This window comes from Oncorhynchus gorbuscha, linkage group LG14, assembly GCF_021184085.1.
Source record: "Oncorhynchus gorbuscha isolate QuinsamMale2020 ecotype Even-year linkage group LG14, OgorEven_v1.0, whole genome shotgun sequence".
In the NCBI taxonomy this organism is placed as follows: domain Eukaryota; kingdom Metazoa; phylum Chordata; class Actinopteri; order Salmoniformes; family Salmonidae; genus Oncorhynchus; species Oncorhynchus gorbuscha.
Window position 1 is genome coordinate 1,614,899 of NC_060186.1, and position 6,746 is coordinate 1,621,644.

General features: G+C 40.1%; 1 protein-coding gene across 2 annotated transcripts in view; it reads left to right on the forward strand.

The window, feature by feature from the left end:
- The first annotated feature begins 6,196 nt into the window (after nucleotides 1–6,196).
- Nucleotides 6,197–6,746, forward strand: part of LOC123995964 — a 73,390-nt gene continuing 72,840 nt past the window's right edge. Inside the window, exon 1 of one of the 2 annotated variants that reach the window (XM_046299615.1) lies at nucleotides 6,197–6,612. The gene's annotated coding sequence lies outside the window, so the exon portion shown is untranslated. The remainder of the gene's footprint in view (nucleotides 6,613–6,746) is intronic. The other variant, XM_046299614.1, reaches the window with a different exon arrangement.

Below are 6,746 nucleotides of genomic sequence, written 5' to 3' on the forward strand. Positions count from 1 at the left end.
TAACCCTCACTGTATCTGGTAACCATAGTGAGACCATTTCTTTTTTGATTTTTTGTTCACCTTTTACACCTGTTGTTTTGGGTCATCCCTGGCTAGTGTGTCATAATCCTTCTTTTGATTGGTCTAGTAATTCTATCCTTTCCTGGAACGTTTCTTGTCATGTGAAGTGTTTAATGTCTGCTATTTCTCCTGTTTGTTCTGTCCCCTCTTCTCAGGAGGAACCTGGTGATTTGACAGGAGTGCCGGAGGAATATCATGGTCTGCGCACGGTCTTCAGTCGGTCCAGAACCAACTCCCTTCCTCCTCACCGGTCGTATGATTGTTGTTCTGATCTCTTTAAGAAGCGTTTTGCATCCGCTCCTATCCTTGTTGCACCTGACGTCACTAAACAGTTTATTGTTGAGGTTGACGCGTCGGGGTGGGGCGTGGGAGCCATTCTGTCCCAGCGCTCCGATACTGACGATGGGGTCCACCCCTGTGCGTATTTTTCTCATCGCCTGTCACCGTCGGAACGTAACTATGATGTGGCTAAATTGAACTGCTATCCGTTTAGCCCTAGGCAAATGGCGACAGTGGTTGGAGGGGGCGACCGTTCCTTTTCGTTTGGACTGACCAAGAGAACCTTGAGTACATCTGTTCTGCCAAACGACTGAATGCGCGTCATGCTCGTTGGGCGTTGTTTTTCGCTCGTTTCGAATTCGTTATTTCTTATTGCCCGGGTACTAAGAACACCAAGCCTCATGCTTTATCCCGTCTCTTTAGTTCTTCTGTGGCTTCTACCGATCCCGAGGATCCTTCCTGTTGGGCGTGTTGTCGGGTTGACTGTCTGGGGAATTGAGAGACAGGTTAAGCAAGCACTCACGCACACTGCGTTGCCGCGCGCTTGTCCTAGTAACCTTCTTTTCGTTCCTGTTTCTACTCGTCTGGCTGTTCTTCAGTGGGCTCACTCTGCCAAGTTAGCTGGCCATCCCGGCGTTCGGGGTACGCTTGCTTCTATTCGCCAGCGGTTTTGGTGGCCTACTCAGGAGCGTGACACGCGCCGTTTAAATGGCTGCGTGTTCAGACTGCGCGCAGAAGTCTGGTAATTTTTTTTTCTGCTTCTGCTCCTGGTCTTGCTGGGTCTCAGTCTGTTCCCTGCCATCGCATCTCTCCTGTTCTTGTTCCTGCCCTTGCTGTGTCTCAGTCTGTCCCTAGTTGTTACTCTCCTGGCCTGTTTGGTCCTGTTTGCTCTAAAGCTTTCAGTTCTCTACCCGTGTCTCATTTTTTTTTAGAGTAGTACCCTAGTTTCCCTTTATCGTTTTTCGTTACGGTCCTGAGGAGAGGAGTTGGGTTCTTTCTCGGGACGTGCTGGACCGTTTGATCTATGATTTCCTCCGTTGCCGCCAGTGTTCCTCCTCGAGAGCGCCAGGAGGCGCTCGGTGAGTGGGGGGGTACTGTCATGTTTTGTCTTAGATTGTCTTGTCATTTTGCTTTTCCCTCTGTTCATTTTCCCCCTGCTGGTCTTTTTAGGTTCGTTCCCCTTTTTCTCTCTCCCTTCCTCTCTCTCTTCTCTCTATCGTTCCGTTCCTGCTCCCAGCTGTTCCTATTCCCCTAATCAATCATTTAGTCTTCCCACACCTGTTCCTTATCTTTTCCCCTGATTAGAGTCCCTATTTCTTCCCTTGTTTTCCGTTCCTGTCCTGTCGGATCCTTGTCTATTGTTCACCGTGCTGTGTTTGTGTATCGCCCTGTCGTGTCGTGTTTCCCTCAGATGCTGCGTGGTGAGCAGGTGTCTGAGTCTGCTAAGTTCAAGTGCCTTCCCGAGGCAACCTGCAGTTCAAGATCAAGTCTCCAGTCGGTTCTCGTCATTACGAGTGGAAATTGTTTTATTTGATTGTATTTTTACTTTACTGGATTAAAGACTCTGTTTTCGCCAAGTCGCTTTTGGGTCCTCATTCACCCGCATAACAGTGGCCTTTTAGGGTGGTCTTTTTGTCCCCAGCAGAAGGTGCACCTGTGTAACGATCATGCTGTTTAATGAGATTCTTGATATACCACACCTATCAGGTGAATGGAATATCTTGGCCAATGAGAAATGATCACCCACAGGGATGTAAAGACATTTGAAAGAAATAAGCTTTTTGTGCTCGTGGATCATTTCCTGTCTTTTTTTTTCAGCTCATGAAACATGGAACCAACACGTTACATGTTGCGTTTACACTCTGAGTGTACAAAACATTAAGGACACCATGTCTTTCCATGACATAAACTGACAGGGGAATCCAGGTGAAAGTTCAGATCCCTTATTGATGTCACTTGCTAAATCCACTAGAATCAGTGTAGATGAAGGGGAGGAGACGGGTTAAAGAAGGATGTTGAAGCCTTGAGACAATTGTGCATGAATTGCATACGACAGCTTGATTGTAACGAAGTTCGTCTGTTGTAAGAAGAGAGTCAGACCAAAATGCAGCGTGTAGGTTACTCATGACTTTAATGAAAGTATCGCGGTACATGAAATAACTGATATAAGAAAACAACAAACGAAACGTGAAACTAATTACAGCCTATCTGGTGACTACAACACAGAGACAGGAACAAACACCCACAAAATACAACGCGAACTCAGGCTACCTAAATACGGTTCCCAATCCGTGACAACGAGAATCACCTGACTCCAATTGAGAATCGCCTCAGGCAGCCAAGCCTAACTAGACACACCCCTAATCATAAACAATAAAAAAACTGATTTATATAAATTTTGCTCCCTCTACTGCCACCCCCCCTGTGTGTGATTCTCTACATAACAATATTTTGCTCCCTCTACTGCCACCCCCCCCCTGTGTGTGATTCTCTACATAACAATATTTTGCTCCATCTACTCCCCCCCTCCCCTGTGTGTGTGTGTGTGTGTGTGTGTGTGTGTGTGTGTGTGTGTGTGTGTGTGTGTGTGTGTGTGTGTGTGTGTGTGGAATGTGTGTGTAGTGTTGTGTGTGTGTGTGTGTGGGAAGTTAGCTAAGTGTTCAGAAAGATTTTTACAAAACATTTTTTTAGATACAATGTTATTATTATTACAGATTGTCATAAAGGCTGCTATTCTACTTTAAATGAAAAAATACCTCGGGAGGATAACATTTGGCAACGATAATCTTTGATCTTGTCTCTACAACATCATCTGTTTTTACAGCTCCAGGGAAAGGCTTCCGTTTCTCTAGCACACCCTCAGGTTACTCATAAAACCAATATGATATTTAAATTGGTTATTCATTAAACCAATATGATATTTAAATTGGTTATTCATTAAACCAATATGATATTGGTTATTCATTAAACCAATATGATATTTAAATTGGTATTTAAATGGGTTATTCATTAAACCAATATGATATTTAAATTGGTTATTCATTAAACCAATATGATATTTAAATTGGTTATTCATTAAACCAATATGATATTTAAATTGGTATTTAAATTGGTTATTCATTAAACCAATATGATATTTAAATTGGTTATTCATTAAACCAATATGATATTTAAATTGGTTATTCATTAAACCAATATGATATTTAAATTGGTATTTAAATTGGTTATTCATTAAACCAATATGATATTTAAATTGGTATTTCAATTGGTTATTCATTAAACCAATATGATATTTAAATTGGTTATTCATAAATATGATATTTAAATTGGTTATTCATTAAACCAATATGATATTTTAATTAAACCAATATGATATTTAAATTGGTTATTCATTAAACCAATATGATATTTAAATTGGTTATTCATTAAACCAATATGATATTTAAATTGGTTATTTATTGGTTATTCATTAAACCAATATGATATTTAAATTGGTTATTCATATAAACCAATATGATATTTAAATTGGTTATTCATTAAACCAATATGATATTTAAATTGGTTATTCATTAAACCAATATGATATTTAAATTGGTTATTCATTAAACCAATATGATATTTAAATTGGTTATTCATTAAACCAATATGATATTTAAATTGGTATTTAAATTGGTTATTCATAAAACCAATATGATATTTAAATTGGTTATTCCAATATGATATTTAAATTGGTTATTCATTAAACCAATATGATATTTAAATTGGTTATTCATTAAACCAATATGATATTTAAATTGGTTATTCATTAAACCAATATGATATTTAAATTGGTTATTCATTAAACAAATATGATATTGGTTATTCATTAAACCAATATGATATTTAAATTGGTAATTCATTAAACCAATATGATATTTAAATTGGTTATTCATTAAACAAATATGATATTGGTTATTCATTAAACCAATATGATATTTAAATTGGTATTTAAATTGGTTATTCATTAAACCAATATGATATTTAAATTGGTTATTCATAAAACCAATATGATATTGGTTATTCATTAAACCAATATGATATTTAAATTGGTTATTCATTAAACCAATATGATATTTAAATTGGTTTTTAAATTGGTTATTCATTAAACCAATATGATATTTAAATTGGTTATTCATAAAACCAATATGATATTGGTTATTCATTAAACTAATATGATATTTAAACAGATACTGGTGGACAAGGTTACCTTTGTGGAGTGAAACCAGCTGCAGAGGAATATCAGCGAAGGGAACATGATGAACTTCAGGAACTGCCAGGAATAAGCATCACTTCAGGAACTGCCAGGAATAAGCATCACTTCAGGAACTGCCAGGAATAAGCATCACTTCAGGAACTGCCAGGAATAAGCATCACTTCAGGAACTGCCAGGAATAAGCATCACTTCAGGAACTGCCAGGAATAAGCATCACTTCAGGAACTGCCAGGAATAAGCATCACTTCAGGAACTGCCAGGAATAAGCATCACTTCAGGAACTGCCAGGAATAAGCATCACTTCAGGAACTGCCAGGAATAAGCATCACTTCAGGAACTGCCAGGAATAAGCATCACTTCAGGAACTGCCAGGAATAAGCATCACTTCAGGAACTGCCAGGAATAAGCATCACTTCAGGAACTGCCAGGAATAAGCATCACTTCAGGAACTGCCAGGAATAAGCATCACTTCAGGAACTGCCAGGAATAAGCATCACTTCAGGCATCACTGCCAGGAATAAGCATCACTTCAGGAACTGCCAGGAATAAGCATCACTTCAGGAACAGGGAAGCTGCCAGGAATAAGCATCACTTCAGGAACTGCCAGGAATAAGCATCACTTCAGGAACTAAGCATCACTTCAGGAACTGCCAGGAATAAGCATCACTTCAGAACTGCCAGGAATAAGCATCACTTCAGGAGGAATAAGCATGGAACTGCCAGGAATAAGCATCACTTCAGGGACTGCCAGGAATAAGCATCACTTCAGGGACTGCCAGGAATAAGCATCACTTCAGGGACTGCCAGGAATAAGCATCACTTCAGGAACTGCCAGGAATAAGCATCACTTCAGGAACTGCCAGGAATAAGCATCACTTCAGGGACTGGCAGGAATAAGCATCACTTCAGGGACTGCCAGGAATAAGCATCACTTCAGGGACTGCCAGGAATAAGCATCACTTCAGGGACTGCCAGGAATAAGCATCACTTCAGGGACATCACTTCAGGGACTGCCAGGAATAAGCGTCACAGCGGATGACATCACGGCTGTGGTGCAACAATGGAAGAAGCAGCGGCAGGACCATGACCACAACCTGACTCAGCTCTTACAAAGAGCAAAGGGAGATTCATCTAAAGTTAAGTAAAGACTAAATTTAAGCTCAGGCTCACAAGTACTTTCATACATGGGACATCTTTTGACAGCTGAAGGCCAGGAGCCAGACCCAGAATTGAGAATTCAATGTTTACAAGTCACACAGTTGTACACGTTATTACAGTTTATTTTTTGTCCTTAATCTATAACATCAAACATCATCAAAACACTTACTACTATTAATGCCTTATGTATAACAACAAGTGGTTAATTACCTTAGCGCAGGTTGACCTGGTTATTCAGTCAAATTCTACTGTTAGTTTAGCTTTTTCTTGTTGATCACTCACCTTCTTCCTCATCGGAACGTAAGGTTTCTCATCATTAACCAAGCTTCCTGCCATCCAGGACCTCTATTTACCTTTATTTAACTAGTCAAGTCAGTTAAGAACAAATTATTATTTTCAATGACGGCCTAGGAACAGTGGGTTAACTGCCTTGTTCAGGGGCAGAACGACAGATTTGTACCTTGTCAGCTCGGGGATTTGAACTTGCAACCTTCCGGTTGCAAGTTCTAGCAGGTTGTTGATGTGATTCTAGCCTGTCAGAACAGGAGATGTGTTGTTAGAACTAGCAGGTTGTTGATGTGATTCTAGTCTGACTGATAATGAGAGTGGGCAGGGCTGAGGCTTTTAGGACACACCCACTAGTGTAGAGAGGAGGATATGGGCTGGTTGCTGTTCTGCAGTACCTTATTATTTCCTCATCTCTTCTCCTCACATCATCTCATTTCACTCCTCCTCCTCAACAGTGACTAATCCAAGCCAGAAGCATTAGCCAGCTCAGGTACTCTCAACACTCTCTGATTCTGAGCTACATTACCAAGACCAAGCTACTACTACTACTGTCACTGTGTTACTAGCCAGCTCAGGTACTCTCAACACTCTCTGATTCTGAGCTACTCTACCAAGACCAAGCTACTACTACTACTGTCACTGTGTTACTCTCAACACTCTGATTCTGAGCTACTCTACCAAGACCAAGCTACTACTACTACTGTCACTG